At 37.0% G+C, this 12,678-nt stretch overlaps 1 protein-coding gene across 7 annotated transcripts in view; it reads left to right on the plus strand.

Moving 5' to 3' along the window:
* Nucleotides 1-12,678, plus strand: part of LOC106650532 (tyrosine-protein phosphatase Lar) — a 168,210-nt gene continuing 155,532 nt past the window's right edge. For 4 of the 7 annotated variants that reach the window (XM_023462427.1, XM_014368576.2, XM_014368580.2 and 1 more), the window contains exons 1-2: nt 2-581; nt 2,620-2,662. The gene's annotated coding sequence lies outside the window, so the exon portion shown is untranslated. Of the gene's footprint in view, nt 582-2,619; nt 2,663-12,678 lie in introns of all 7 variants that reach the window. The other 3 variants (XM_023462426.1, XM_023462428.1, XM_014368581.2) reach the window with 1 other exon arrangement.

Here is a 12,678-nt window from a genome sequence, read left to right on the forward strand (position 1 = left end):
AGCTGTACACATAAGAACGCCCCCGCAGTCAAAGGCCGAGATATACGCACAGACTGTATAGCATTGCCACTGCCTATACATGTCCTTATACTCCGTGTGGTGCTGCAAACTCCATACAGCTCTCGCTTCTCGGTGTGTGTTTACTGTATGTGTGCGAGCGTGTGTATGTGTCACATAGGCTGGCAGCAGCATCGCGCACGGCGGCTCAGCTGCAACATGGCCGCTCAGTGTTGATCCTCGACGACGTATAGCCGCTATATACGCTCTTGTATACAATAATAATACTCGTGTAATAAGTGTACGCCGACTGGGCTGACGTTTAACAGTGAAAAGCGACGTTCGTCGAGTGTCTCGTGTGCAGTGGCAATTGTTTTTTTTGTGCATAAGTCTCAGCGACGAGCGAACAGTTTGAAGACCGAGATCGAGATGATCGATCGTCGGTGAATTTTTTGCACCACGCCGCTTTCGCGACTTGACACATATAACACGCGAGACAGAGAGAGAGAGATGACTGCTGCGATCGTACGTACACAGAGCCCATGTAAACTGCTGCAAGCCCACCTTCGAGACGAATTCGCTAAGTGAGTGTTCGATTGTCGATTGTTTTGGAGCTAGCGGCAACACAGTTATAGGAGTGTCGAGCGATGACGCGTGTATCTCGATGTTTTGTTTGTGTACGCTCGCCGTACACATAATACGAGTGTGTATGTGTGTATGAGTGTATCGCTAGTTTACCTGTTATATTGGCCTGTAAATTAAAAATCTCTGCCTCGTCGCCGTATCTTTCGACTCGGAACGTGCGAGCGAGAAGGAGATAGAGAGCAGGTTGCTATGGTTACGTTTTTCGCTGCTGATAGCGTGTTGTACTCCTCTGCTCCGCTCCTCATGCTCTATGTGTGTATATATACGTACAAAACGTATACGGGAGGTCTATACTTTGTATCCATGCTATATAGTGCCTACTACAATGTGACAGAGTGCTTGCGATCGAAAAGCGTCGCGTACGAAGACCATCAGAGGAGATCGTCGACGACGTCGTTTTCCTCGTCTAGTAATGTAGTCGTTTTCTTCCATGCTTTTCCTCTCTTCATTTCGTCGTAGCTCTTTTGTGGTGTAAATCTGTACATCTTTCCGTAGCACCGTGTCCTGTATGCTCTCAGCCTGTATAACCTTCAAAATGTCCTTTATAACTGAATCCGGTTGTAAGGATTTTCATAATTTCAAAAACTTTGTTTTCTCTAATCTCCAAATGCTATAAATTGAGATTTAACAAATCTACAACTTTTAATGCATGTTTTGAGGGCGTAGGTTCATCAAGAGAAAGTATGGTGGTTTGACAGATCTTTCTTGACACAATAGAGACTGGTGATACAACTTGAAATTGTAATGATTTTTTTTAACTGTGATGTTTTTAACAACTTCTACTCCTGCTTCAATAGGAAACTAATAAATTTTAGTTTAGCTTGAGGTCAATGAACCCAATAATATAGCATTATTTGAAAAATTTATTAACAATGTTTAGCAAAACTTTTAATGAAATTTTTAATCGTGTAGGAATTATCTATACAAGGTAGAAATATAAAATTTTTAATTTACCTCTGTTTATCTCTGATTATCAATACATAAAAATTATGATTCAAGTTTCAACATACTATTTGTACATTGACAATACTATGAAAAAATTAATGTCTGATGTATTCAAAGCATTTCTATTTCTTTTTATTACTTGATTTATCACAATTTATAAGCTTGATGAATTTTTGCATCACGGCGGCAAAAACTGAAAATGTAGTATATCAGTGAATTTAGCTGATCAAAATATAATTTTATAAAAATTACTATTAAGAGATAATTTGTGTTTAAGATTATTTTACTATAATATATCTTTGTCGATGAACATGTTAACAGCTCAATATAGTTAAAATGACCAATTCTACGTTTGAATTGATAATTTAATTCTATTGATATGTACAATACATTCCCTTTATCAACAAGGACGAAAAGCACAATTATTATGGTAATTCTATGTGGCTTTGATAATTTTGAGAGTAAAATAGTTGTAGCAGTTTAAGATATAATTTAAAATGAGCATTTCCATGTACTAAACGCTTACTTAATAATATACTAAATATACACTTAGTATATTTGAAATTTTTTGAAACATTACAATAGTCTTCATCTAAAAAGGCTAGAATTATCTATTATACAAATTAACTAATAAAAATTTGTAGGTTTTTTGAAAATATTTGTGGAAAAAATAAAGATTATGATCAAATTGTTATTTACAAATGAGGTAATCATCAAGAACCGTGATTGATATTAAGTTAAAAGAAATTTTTAATAAGTGTTGTATAAATTATTGCTTACTAATGTAGTTAACCATTACAAATCATTGTTGCTAGCTATAATATTCAGGACTCGATTAAGGTGTAGTTCTTTTCAATTGATGCATCTGGAACAGAAAAGCAAGAAATTAACATACTACTTAAAATTTGATGCTAGTTACTTTTTTTGATACCTTTATTTCATAAATTGTTTTTATAAATAAGTAAATAAAATTTATGCGAACCTGTTTAAAATGTATCTTTACATTTTCATGAATTGGCTTATTTGTTTCAGGAGCAGAACATATCAATAAAGCAATAAAAAACTTTTCTTACAGGTATGTAAGCTTTTTGATTACCATTAGCATGATAATTTTGATTTTATTTACTATGTTCATGACTAAAAATTTATAACAGTCTTTATATAGTATGATATATTAAGATATTTTTGCAAACAAACTTCTTGTGGCATTTCATAGAAATAAAAATTCAATATTCTGACAGTCATTCGATAAAAAAAGAGAATCAAACATACTAAAATACAATATAATTTATACATTAGGCTTATTCAATATTTAGCATAGATATTACATTTTGAAAAATGTATTTTTTTTCGTAATCTGATTGTTATCAATTTAATTATATCCTGTTTCTTTATGTTACATCTCACAAAATATATGTTGGAAATTGCAATCTCCTCGTTTTAGTAATGCAACTATATACGTTAATAGGATGAATTGAGCTCAAGTATCACTCGAGCCTTGATGTAGTGCGATGTTATGTCGTGGAAATTAGACGGAAACGTATTACGCATTTGTAGAAACGAGCTAGATATCTGCGTTTTATTTTTTAATTAAAAGTAATTTTCTATTTTGCATGAAAAATTACATTTCCGCACTCAATGAAAACAGCCGCGCATTCAGCTTCTGGACTTTTTTGAAACTAATTTATTTCGCCGAGCCAAACTTCAAAGTTAAATTTTCCTCATTTTTTTCCCCTATTTTCTGTAATACTCCAGCTATGGAATATTTCTATCTGCTAATGAATACTGCCTGAATAAATTACAATATTGAAACACGTAAACCGCGAACGAACCGAAAATGGAGGAAAATATTTTTTTTGGGCGCGAGCGAAAGCATTGGAAAGCACATATCGTGGAATGACAATCCTTTTTATGTACACATTGCACACATACACGTGCAGAGACACGTTAATGCGCGGCTCTTGGCTTACTCGGCTTTTATCCTCAAACGTATCCGACGTTAATTGATTTAGCATACACGCCGTGAATGTATCTTAATCGAATCACTACTGTAAATTTATAGAATTAGAACTATACGTAGCGTGCAGAACTGTCGAGTATTCGTATTGCTCTATGCGTGTATATATAAATGTATATTCGCATGCCAGTATATTATTCGTCCGCGTGAGTGTGCGCGCGTGCATTTGTTGGTCTACTACTCTCCTCACTCTGTGTACGCCTTTATATGGACGCTTTCAGAGGGTACAATCGCGTTGTACTAATTCGAGCAGGCTGTCGCTCGCGCGGCCACGCGCCCGTACCAATGTGATTACGATGCTAATTCGCGTGTCGTCGATCATCGTGCACGAGCAATTTCGGGTATAGTGTCCTGCACACGCGTAGACCTGCGAGACCGACGTTAGCCCACGAAAGCGCGAGCGAGCGAGTGAGAGAGAGAGAGAGAGAGAGAGAGAGAGGCAGAGGGAGGCAGCTAGCGAGAGCAGCACTGCCTGCACCCCTCCTCAGTCGTAATATGGAGCGCGTTCAGAGATCATCCTGCCGCTGCTCACATACACGCGCGCGTCTGCACACAGCTCTCTGCTCTCGACAAATGTTAGCCGCAACACTCGCTGTGAAGACAGAGACGCTATTGAGGCTGTTCAACTCTGCGATACGACTGTATGCGCGCTCGTGTATGAGGATCTGTGCAGTTTGTGTTAGATGCATGTCTGCACTCGCTCATATTACCTTCTCTCTTTCTCTCTCTTTCTTTTACAACTCCCGGTACATCGATATTTTTTGTTTTCGATCTACGCCGTGTTAGAGTACACAAAATCGTTTAAATTTATGCGCCTGGCCGATCGTACAAAACGGACTTCGTCGTTACATCCGCAATAATCAGAATTTGGCACGCTTTCTGGCTTATTATGTCATCAAACTTTGTTAATTTTTTCTAATGTGTAATTTGATAACAAATAATTTTTCAAGAATTATTTTCTTATTTATCATTACTGATTTTTTTCCATTTGAGATTTTGAAGTCCATCAGTAATAAGAAAGAAAAAGATAACTTAAAGCAAACTAACTTAATATTTATATGTAAATAAGCCTCAAAATGAAAGATTATTTCAATATGATATTGTCTTTCGTGCACACATTTCACCCTCTTCGTACAGATAAATTCTTCTTTACCTACACACAGCCTCCTCCTCTCAAGGGATGATAATTCTGGTTCTGTTTCACCCCTGCTGCATTACCGACCGATGTTTGCTGCCCCACCTGTATCGATTTGAACTTTGCTCGGGTTTACCTCTTGTACTCGAGATTGTCAGAGGGTAAAGGTCGTCTACCCTCGGTAAACGACCTCTTGCCTGTTGATGCTGCATCAAGGGGCGCAGCAGCTCTGCAGAATCGGTAAAACTCCCATGTACCTTCCTCAGCTATTCTGGCGATTATCGATAAATGCTAAAATAATTTGATCGAGCGTTAGTTAGTGAAAAATTTGATTATTTTCTGATTATAATTCATGTTTTTACCTCTTTTAATGCTTTTATTCTTTGAACTCTCGGTAGTTGTAGTGAAACTTTTCTTGTTATTTGTCAGTCTTTTTCCTTGTTCGATGCTGAGTCTTTAGAGAAATATACTTCAATTAATTACATTGGCTAAACAGGATTTTTAAATGCATAATTTAAATATTAGCATTTTACACGAAAAAATGAATCGATAATTTGATAGGGAAAAATATTAATATCTGCGCTCCCATAAGGCATCACCCAACAAGGCTTTTTGCACTCTAGCCGCAAAAGCGGCGTCGTCTTCTCGTAATTTCAAGAAAATGGTCTGGGGATTTACAGAACCCCGTGGCATGCGCGCCTTATAGACAGACTCATAATATATAGCTCGCAGCCTTGCGCCCAAGTGGTTTTCCCGCCGCTGCTGCAGAGGTGCCACCGCCCGCTCGAGCGATACGCTGATGCTGTACGTGAAAAGTGCACATGTGTCAGAAGGTATACTACTCACTTACAGCCGTGCCACCCTCGCTGCACACGGATCCAGTTATATATGTTATACATGTACTTAAAGCGACTGAAGGCGTGTAAGCTCCTCTCCAGGATGTGGTGGTTCGAACAGTCAGCTGGTAAGCGTTCGTCTTATGTACCCCTCCGAGATCGTGACGCGGAATTTGAATGCGCTTTTACGACATTAAATATGCTGCGAAACGATCCGAGAGTGCAGAACTTTCCTCAATAAACGATAGCTGCGTTGATAAATATTTATCGATTTATACAGTAATAGTAAATTTCATGGATTCTTTCATTTTTCCCGCCAATTTTATCTTTCAAAGGCTTTATTAACAAAAAATAATACGTATTAATACGTAAAAGCTATACGTAAGTATTGATCCCCTAAGCTACTTTATTAACAAGTTGTTCATGGTAAATATTCAAAATTTACTCTTGATAAACTATAAACGTATTACAATTGACTTACATTGATCAGATTATTCTAAACTGACTACATCAAAGTTATTATCTTGAAAAAACTGTAAGGTTTTAACGCGTGGACTATACTATATTTTTTAAAAATAGAAAATGTGGATGCTGACCATTATGGATTCATTCTTTTGTGAAAGTCCGCAGTTTGTAAAGCGTACTTCCGAATGAAGAGCAAAAAATACATGACTTAAAAATTGTTGAAACTCGCAAAAGCCATCTGAAAAAGAGCCGCAGCCAAATTGTTAACTTTAGTTACAGGGACGCCATAGCCGCTGTATTGGCAGACCCACGGGGCTTTTAACAAACCTGGCTCCAACCCTGCGTGTAACAAGGGATGAGAAAAAGAGATATCTCGTGCTTCGAAGGCATCACGTAACTCTCGCTCTGTGCTCGCGCCACCCACCCAAACACTCACACGCGCACGCACACTGGCATACATACACACACACACGGTCATGGATTTATCTCGCTTTCTAGGAAATTTATATTTTATACTGTCGATCGCGGCTTAGCGCTCGTGTGCGCCAGGATGTATCGCAAAAAACCGGGTTATTGGCTGATACTTTTTTTTTGTTATTTCAAAACCTATTTTGTTTTGTTACGCTTGTTCGATACTTTGTGAACATATTGCCACATGGCAAAGGTGCCGAGCGAGATTAATAATTAAATGAATGAGTTTATAATTCAACGCGCGTGGTCTGTGTAACGAAAATAGCTAGAAATTTTAACGCCGAGCCAATGTAATTACTTCATGAATTCATCAATACTTCAACGGTTTTATTTTTGCGCTGCTAAAAAATCTCGCAGATACACGCAAGAGACATACGTATCATTCCGAATGATATAATCCGCGCAAGTGTGACTGTAGGGGGCGAGAAGGGGGAGGAAGATATAGATTGAGACTGCGTGCGTGCACGTCATTCAGTAGCTACAAATGATAGAAGTATCCAGCTCAGTGGACCGAAAATGCACTCAAGTATAGTCATCGTCTGGTTGGTTGGACATCGGCTCCGATTATAGATATACACTGCCGAGCGGCGGAGTATATATATGTAATCGCGGGCGTTCCGCTCGACGTTTCGTAATCATCCCTCATTCGCTCAGTTGGGATTAAAAGTTACACGCGTGTACCCTCTGTGTATGCACCGAGCTTCGGAGACGCGAATGCATGTGTGTGTGTGTGTGTGTGTGTGTGCATACGAGCAACTGCAGTAGCAGCAGCAGCAGCAACTCCGGCGATCGGAGTCATATAATGGCATTAGGGAAGCATCGGATGTACACGATTCGATCGATCGATGCGTATAGAGATTCAATATAGCGCCATCAGCACCAAAGATTATGTCCACTGCGCAGCTTGTGCGGCGACATAGTCGTACTCTTACTAGTCTCTCCTATACGCTGCGCAGCTAGCTCCTATCTTCGGAGAGAATGATATGCCGGGTAAGGCTTATTCCTTGTTTGCTGATGTTCGCGATCGTGCACGCGTGTATGTTAATGCTCCTGGACAGTACCGATCGCTAATGTGTACATGTATTGTCACACATATAAAACAACCCCTCCGTATAGACATTCTCATTTGCTTATGCATACATACAGGACGCTGCAGAGGTGGCTTTAATCTAATCAAGCTTCATTGGAGCTTTGATATTCACCGTTGGGGCTAGCAAAGATGCCTCTTCCATTTCCTCTGTAGCAGCCAAAACAGCTTGTGTATACTTATATACCAAGATCCTATGAATGCATATACTTGCATGTCTACCAGTATAAGTGTACATCCGTGTGTATGTGTATACGTGCATATATACCTAGAGAGAAGAGGATTGAGCGAAAGTCGATTGCCGATAGTTTAGACGACGTTGAAGGAAGTTTCATGCATACAGAGCAGATGATGCCGGGGCTTCCGTAATTTTAAAGCGACTGCCCACTGAAGAATGAATTTTGCTCAGCAGCAAGCCAACAGCTCCTTATATGCACAAGGATACTTGACCTCCCGCGTATAATTGCTTTTCCCCTGCCCAGGTAATTGTATTTTCGATTCTGCGATATGTTGATGGATCACGTTCATCTACCGCTTGGAATATAGATTATTTCGCGAAAACTTTGCTAAAGCTCGTAGCGAAAACTCGACTGCAGCTAAATTAATTTCTAGAATTGAAACGAAAAAACATTAAGATTTAATATAATGATGTCAATTCAAGAAATAGTTATGGGTCGTTTATGGACGCAGTTTCGCAAGTTAACACGTTAGTAATGATCAGCACACAATATTTCATTATTCACAAGGAATGAGAGCGCATGAGAGCGTGTTTGTAATAATGTATAAATGTTATGTACGTATACATAAGGCAAGTGAAACGATCGGTCATTACACATAAAAAGGTCAACAGCAATAGTAGCGACCCGTTAGGCTGTTAAATAATAGAGAGAAGCAAGGAACAAAGAAAAACAACAAAGACGTTGGTCGATACTATCGACCATCTATATTGCCAACATTTCTGCCGTAGGTTGCGGACTGCTTTGCGCACACCATGGAATCTAATTATACGTATAAACTACGTTTGATGCGTTGACGTACTTCTCGATTTTTCATCAAGGCCTTTTACTCTTCCCCACACATACCATTTGATTTTTCAAGCTCGCTCTCTCTCTCTCTCTATCTCTCTCTCTCTCTCTCTCTCTCTCTCTCTCTCTCTCTCTCTCTCTCTCTCTCTCTCTCTCTCTCTCTCTCTCTCTCTCTCTCTCTCTCTCTGATGCAAATAAATAAAATGTGAAATATGAGCATGAGCGTAGCTTATATCGACGCTGCTTACGAAAAACTCATATTTTAATTTTTCTGAAGCAATTTTATTGTCAAAAACTAATACGTCTCTGATTTATAACAAACAATGGAAAAGTAAAAAGCACAATTTTAAAATGTGCTATATTTTTAGACAATCGTACTATTTGGAAACGATGAAAATGATTAATAAATTAGCAAAATTTTGCAAAATTGCTACTTATAATAAATTAAATTCTGTTATATAGTAGCATAACAAGTTTATCATTTGGTTTTGTTTATTGTTTTTTAAATTATCAACCGCATGTTTAAAAATTTATGAGGGCCTCGAAAAACTTTTAAAATTTCATACATAATCGGACGCTTACTCTTACTCAGCGATAAAAAATGTTTCTTACTTGACGCCCTTTCGTGCAAGTGCTTTTTTCTCTATTTTATTCAATAATGTGGAAGTACACTATTCACTATCAAAAATTAGAAAAAATTTTTCACATCATTTATTTTGAGGTTTGTTACTGTGATTAATACATAATGAAAATATTTTTATATTCCAATTTAAAAAATAACTCTTATTTATGAATTGAATTTTAAAGTACATAAAAAAATTGATTCTGATGGATTATTTTCAATGAATGCATCATTTTGCTTAATTTTAAAGTAAGCATAGTATTCAGAATAACTGGTGTAAACAAGAAGAGAATTGTTTATGGCTTTGATGGATTTCCTACGATTCATATAAGACTACAAAAGGTTCTCGAGTACAATATCAGTATCTCAGAGTTTAAAGTTCAATGGGTACAGATGGTATTGAAGGAGAAACTATCATATATTATGTAATGGTATAGTTCAACTTAAGCAGTATTATATTAGCTTTTGATTGAATGAAATCGCTAATTTATTACTTACTATTTTGTAAAAATTCCTACAGTTATACCTTATGGTATACTAGTAGTTTATATTCTTAACTATTAGTTCTGTTATTTACCATTAGAATTCCTGTAATATTTAAAATATTTGATCTTAAATTGATGTCATCAATTTAACAACGCTTTTTGTATACTTTTTCATGAATATTTTACTTTAAAGTTCAGAAACAAGGCCGACCATTTAAATATTCTTATGTACCTTAGAAAAATATAAAATAATTATGGTAAGAAACGAATATGGTACCAATTTTACATTTGAGGTTCGGTATCTTTTTAACAATTTCTGTATAACGTATCGTTCTTGACTTTTTCACAAAAGTTACTTCATTTAATTTTTCTAAAAGCGTTTTAGAAATTTCAATCAACTTTATTCTTCGTGTATTAACACTCTATTCCACAACCATGACTGGATTATTTAAAATTGCACTTAAGATAATTTTTAAACTTTCATTACCTTTTCATCTTGGTTAAGAGCACTCGAACTTTATCTTTTACTAATATCATCAGATCTTACAAAACTATTTCGTGTTTAAAAGATATGAATTGGGTAAGGATTTTCAGAGTTTACTCCTGATTAGTTTGGCGAGTATCTCATACTGAATGGCTAATTTACTTTGATGTTAAAGTTCTCATATTTTTAATTAGCTCAAATTAAGCGGCGTATAAAAAAGTTTTGTAATGTCCGGGAAAATAATTTTAAAGCAAGCTTGCGATTTTCTTAAGAGCGTTTAAAAAAACAACTCGAAAAGTCAATGGTTAATCGAACCGTTACGCAAGTGACATTTATCATACTTTATTCTACTCGAGGCATAGTGTTTCATAAATGCAACGATTCTTCAAGAGGCTTTTTTGTTTTTAGTGCCGAGCTTAAGTGCATGTGCCACAGCATTTCCATACACTACAGCGAGCTCACGCGACCCTATATACATACTTTAGACACCTGCACAAGGGCCATCGAGCCTCACCTTGGCTTTATATTTTGTGCTCTTCACGCGTGATGTCATCACGGAATTACGTGAGTAACATGCGGAACTTTGCTCAACTCGTATCCCGTACCACGGGTCCTTCGGCCACTGCAACGCTGCGCGCTTGTTTCTCTTTGAAGACTATGTATAATGCGTGGCTGAGCGCCACTTGTACATACACACAAGCTCTGAGAAATGGTATACACCGTCGCCATTACCGAGAATATTTTTTACTTTTCTTTTGGTTCAGCTCTTAAAATTGTGTGTTATATTTATTTTGCAGTAGTTTTAATAAATCGTAGCACGGTTGTTCTTAACAAATTTAATAATCAAATAAAATTTTAACTGAAACAGTGAATCTAATTTCATATTAACTAGTCCATCTTGAGCTACAGAAATATCAGAATGACAAGATTTCTTATTTAAAGTTTATTATCGTCAACCAGTATAATGTCATTTCGCGAGCAAAGGTTAAAAGAAAGTGAGTGTAGTTTGGAAAAACCTAATCGGAGAAAAATAGAAAAACTATTCGCGAGAGAATGGAGCAAAAAATTTCATCAAGATCAATTTTTAATCCTATATAGGGTTTATTCAAAGGACTATACCCACCGGCGTACTGCAAGTTTGCTCAATGAATCAATTGAAACGGGTTAAAGAGAAGTAGAGCGATATCTCCTTATGCATTGATAAATGAACCATCATAATTTTCAGCTATATCAACTTCTCGACTCGACGTCAAGTGAAGGCACAGGTGAAGTGAATATGCTACAGTCGAGCTCCTGCTGAGCCTTACAAATTGTACGTTGTCGAAGTACCTGTCAAGTAAATCTGCATGACTACAGTTGAACGAGAGTTTATCCGTAATGAGAACTGCTAGTTAACATTTTCAGTCTATGTATAATATAGCAGGGTTAATTTTTTCCATCTTCCATCACGATTTCTATCAATTTCATCTATCAAAAATTATTATCCAATCTACCGTGAAACAACTGGTAGTATTTTATTTTTTTCGCTTTTTTAAAGCATTCGTTTGATCCGAGAAGGATACGTGCAATCGTAACAGTTGACCGAACTAGAAAAGTAATTTCAGTCTCCCCCGATTATACGTGTGCGTGAGTTAACTCCTCCGTCGGTTTGTACATAGCTCGTCGCGGATTTATCCAGAAATTCGACTTGATAATCTCGTAATGCCACCGAGACGTGCGTTTGTCACTCAATAAACTCGATGTTGAGATAAAACCACGTATCACTTTGAAGCCTCTCGAAGAAACTCCCGCAAGTATGCTTCACGTGCATCGTTTACTAAAGCCATACGGCGCAGATACATATGCCTTAATATCTCAACTATACTCTCGCATCCCTTTCCTAGGGCAAATCTAGTACAGTTCGCCCATATGTGTCTGTATACGCGCGAGTTTCGGTATAATGTATGCGAATTTCTAGACGGAGCGTTCGTACGCTTCACTACAAGGTACTTTACTTATTTGGAGAAATAGAGACATATAGCGAGATGATAGAGAAAGAGAAATCTTGTACATAGCAAAACTCAATTAGTTAAGACAGTGACGTATGTGTTTGTTTGACGATATGCCGCGCAGTCACCGTTATGTTATGAGGATTTTAAAACGTTGATTGGACAGATGTGAATATATAAACATGAAAAATTGACCGTAAACCGTGACTTATGTTTTTCAAGTAATCGGAATTGACGCAGGCAAATTTTTATGTTTACTCAAGTTTAACAATCTTAAGTGCCTAGATGTTCATTATTGGATTTCTTTCTCGTTGCCAAGTTTTTCCATGCAATATCAAAGTTTCAATGAATCGTTTCAGTCATAACAATTATTCATTCAAATAATAAAAAGTCAATCAAGAAGCAGCGTCGTTGGGTAACATCTAATGCAATTAACGAACAAAAATTAAAAAATAATCCAGGAAATGTCTCTGAAA

Source organism: Trichogramma pretiosum, unplaced genomic scaffold (assembly GCF_000599845.2).
Source record: "Trichogramma pretiosum strain Unisexual culture from Peru unplaced genomic scaffold, Tpre_2.0 scaffold3, whole genome shotgun sequence".
In the NCBI taxonomy this organism is placed as follows: domain Eukaryota; kingdom Metazoa; phylum Arthropoda; class Insecta; order Hymenoptera; family Trichogrammatidae; genus Trichogramma; species Trichogramma pretiosum.